Below are 4,156 nucleotides of genomic sequence, written 5' to 3'. Positions count from 1 at the left end.
TGGTTTGTTTCCACCCCACCCCCCCCACACCCCTTTTTTTTTATTACTATAAAAATGCCCCAATTCATCCTCTGGTGACCCTGCAGAAAATATTGCTTTTTATATGTCCATTGCAGACTGGGATATTGAAGTCTTTGATCTGGAGCATCATGCAGAGTCATTTCTTTACTTCAACAGCCATAATGAAGGTCTGTTTTTTAAAGGTCTATCAGCCTTAAGAGGCTTTTACCTCTTCCAGCCAAAACTCCGTGATGGCTGAGCCACTCCATTGATCTCAGTAAGGGTCAAGTAAAATACAGGAAAAACCCGAGTCCAGTTCCCTCTCTCTTGGCTGCATTAATTGTGCTGGGCTAGCAGGAATAAGAAGCAGAAGGTATTCAGTTTTGGCACTGCTTTGCTATGGCTTTTAATACACACCACAAAGTGGTCAAGTTCAATTATCAGTTTTATATAGCAACTTGTCAGAGTAGAACCACACTACCAGCCTAATGTTTATCAGCTGCTTTTGAGATTGAGTCTCTTGTGCATTGATTTAGTCCTTTCTAGGTGAAAAAATCTCGTTCTCTAAAATGAAGAGGGTAGAACATGTCACACATCACCTGTAAAATTGCAAGGAGAAAAATGTAAGGCTCATACTGTAACTTTTCAAGGTCTATTACAGGTATTGTAACATAAGGGATTTGAAATGAAAAAAGAATTACATTTTTGCCTAGCTCCAACAGACTGTGTTTTGAAAACCTTTATTTCTAATCCAGTAGAATATTAATCATGGAACAGAAGGCTTTGCCAAAGAGTTCTGATTCTATACAGTAAATGTTTGGTTCAATTTCAAACTGAGGAAATAGCTTGGGCATAGTATTATCAAAGGTCATTTCAGTCATTTATGAACAACACGGAGGAAGCAGGGGAGTAAATCTCTTTGGAATTTTACTTCTTATGTAAGTCACTTAAGTTTAATGTAGGGATTCGTGGACCTCTGTGAGCAAAGAGGAACAGAGAAATGGAAATTCACCCTTCAGTCCCATCAGGAAATATTCTGATTTACAACCATAAATTGCAGACATTGAAGCAGTGTTTTCAAAGACCTCTTTATGCACTGCATTTTCATGTTTAGCTGACAACTGAGCATGGCAGAGCCAGTGTGATGCTTGTCAGGAACAAGGACTGGTCAGGAATGGGGACCTGTACCTCCTTACTGCCTCATATGGGTCTTATCCTTAGATCAGAGAGTTATGCTTCCATCTGCTGACCCAGACAATATTTAATTTATACTATACAAAAGCAGCAATAGAAAGTGTCCCATTCTAGAAAACTGAGTGGCCAGGATATTTTTTTTCTGGAAAATGGGGGAGTTGAGGGATGAAATTCCTTCCAGGTATATCCCATAGCCGAGATTAGCTCTGTAAGCAGTGAAGCCCTGCTTCACATCCATCCTCCTTGTGTTTTGTGGGGAAAAAAATTGGCAGAGACATCTCCTTCTAGATGAATCTTCATCTCTACTTTTCCCCCTAGAGCAGTGAGGTCTCTCCAGGAGCCAAAGCAGGATATCTAAAAATGACAACCACAGCAGCTTTGCTTGCCTGCAGGGCTATGTCAGGAGTCAGATTAATTAAAATTGGGAAGAGGGAATGTTCTTGTATAGCATGGGCTAGAACAGGTCCTGCAGTCACTGAGGAAAAATCCTACCAACCAGGTAGCTCTCTTCAAGACCAAGCCTTCACAGGTCTTTCTTGTTCCTTCTGCTGAGAGCAGACTCATTTCACTGAAGAGTTTAGAAGTAGGAATGGTGATAGAAAAACACATATTTCAAAATGAGAAATTTAAATATGGATTTTTAAGTTTCAGAAAATATTCCTATGGGGTTAATGGGTAAGGACTGGGGGAAAAGCAAAACAGCTGATAGCCTTTGCTACGTATAGAATGCAACATTTGAAACAAATGTTCTTCTTTTTAAGAAGTGAGGTCCTGGAGTACTGTGTAAAGGCTAGCTCCTGTACTCTTAGGTGTGTAAATCCAAAATGACACTGCTGGATTTACATACCAGTATTAAGTATACAGTGTTGTGTCTTGGATAAGGATGAGGATTTCGTTTCAATATCACAATACGTCTCTGAGGACCCTTACTAATGGTAATAGATAACTAAAATAGGGCTGCACATGTCCAGTATCATCAATACATGTTATCATGTCATGCCACTTCAGTGAGATTATCTGTTTATATATACATCAAAGGGGAGCAAAAAATGTTTAGCTTGCTTCAGTGAGCTGTAAGCAGAAAGAAAATAGGTGATAGCTGAGGGTCTGGAGGACACTGCATCATATAATATCTCATTCAGGAAATCTTCTGAATTATTGATTACGTTTTTCTTTTCTTTTTTTCATTTTGTGAGTCAATCAGCTCATTTGTGTTAGCCAGACATAGTCTTCTGAGGTTATCTGCATTAATTTATAAGTGGCTTCTAACTGTCACACTAGTTCAAAGTGGGATGTGCCCTTTTTCTCTGAGATCAGCAGCAGCCAGTATGGAGTGATCAATGTGGATTCCTGCCTGCTGCAGAATGGCTTGACAACGATACCTCCTTTCTGTTGTCTCCTAAGCAGGTATAAAGGCAACAAAGACCTTTGGTTAATGAAAGGAGCCAAATTCAAATATGTCCTTTAGAGGTGTTCATGTCTTTCTCTTTCAACCAAACCCATGAGGCTGCTTGTCTCCCTCCCCCTCTTGGGACTTCATACATTTTTATTGAAGATTAACTTCAAAAAGAGCTTGTGCTGTTTCCTCCAGAGGGATGTACTGTCACTGTGCCTGGCAGGTGCTGTCTGTCTGTCATGGGGACCAAAGTATCCAGAAAGTGAGGTCTGAAGATAGCAAGAAGACAGGAGAGAGGGGATGAGCTCTGATTTGAACGTGGTCTCCAGCATACCACCTGGGACCAGTTGTCCTTTGTGGCAATGTTACTGTGCATGCCAGATGCTTTGTGATAAAGTGGTTTTAGGCAAACAAAAGGATGACAAACCTGCTCTGCCCTCCATTCCTTAGTGGTGTACGTGGCTGCCTGGTACTTCCTCTGCTCTGCAGCGGTGATTAGCTGTGGCTGTGAAGCGTGAGATTCCCCAGTGCTGAAGAAATAAATGCTGGCTTCCTTCTAAGCTCAAGGGACCCAGAGGAAAGTGAGAGAGACACAAAACTGTCTCTATGGAAGTGTCACTGGCTCCTGGAGGTCTTGGTGTTCAGCTAGATGGTTGAGTGATTCCTGATGAGCCTGCAGATAATTCAGAGGACAACTGGAAACCATATGGCTTGGTCTTTTGCTTACTTATTCTAATATATTTCAGTCTTCACTGTACAGTAAATACACAACTAGCAGATGGTAGGAAAGCAGAATCTACTCACAGAGATGATAATTTTTGCATGAATATGCCCTTGCATGTGCTGGGGTGGTTCTGGGCTTTATTACCAACCCTTGGCGAGAGTGGTCCTGGGCGTCTGCTATGCCATGCAGTGCCTGCTAGGTGTTCCTCCTCTGCCTCTTCTTGGGGTGGCAGCTCCTCCCCACTGCTGGCTGTCCCCACCTGCCCTTTCCATGTTATGGCCATGACTCCCATGATGAGGAGGGAGAGGATATCGGATGCTCTTCTAGTCACTGAAAACCAACTCTTTTTTTCAGTATGGGGAAAACTGCAGCCATTGTCTGGACTCCTCAGAAGCACAGCAACTACACCATTGTTTCTTGGGTCTTACCTTTTAGAGTACTTATCTCTTTTTAATGCAGCTTTTCCACTATCCTTTTATCGGAGGAAAGTATCCAGTCAACATGTGTCAGACTGCGTGGATTTTTATACACAAGCTTTTGATGTTACTTCATGTTGTATTTCATGATACACTTCTTTTAAAAGAAGTGACTGGGAACTTCTTATTACCTCCTTTTATTGTTTGTTTTCTTGGATGAGGCAGAGATGAAATTCCTTCTCTGATCATCTGAAGCCTTGCTAGAGCTCAGCATCACTTATTTAAGGATTTCTAAATTACTTAGCCTACCAGCTGATGGACAAAAGCCTTTTGCCTCAGGCTCCCAAACTGTCTCTGCAAAGTATGTTCTGCTCCTCACTCCTAATTACATCACAGCTAATTGCAGTGCCTGGTGCTGCATAAAGT

This window comes from Grus americana, chromosome 5, assembly GCF_028858705.1.
Source record: "Grus americana isolate bGruAme1 chromosome 5, bGruAme1.mat, whole genome shotgun sequence".
NCBI lineage: Eukaryota > Metazoa > Chordata > Aves > Gruiformes > Gruidae > Grus > Grus americana.
Note: the sequence above shows the minus strand (reverse complement) of the source record.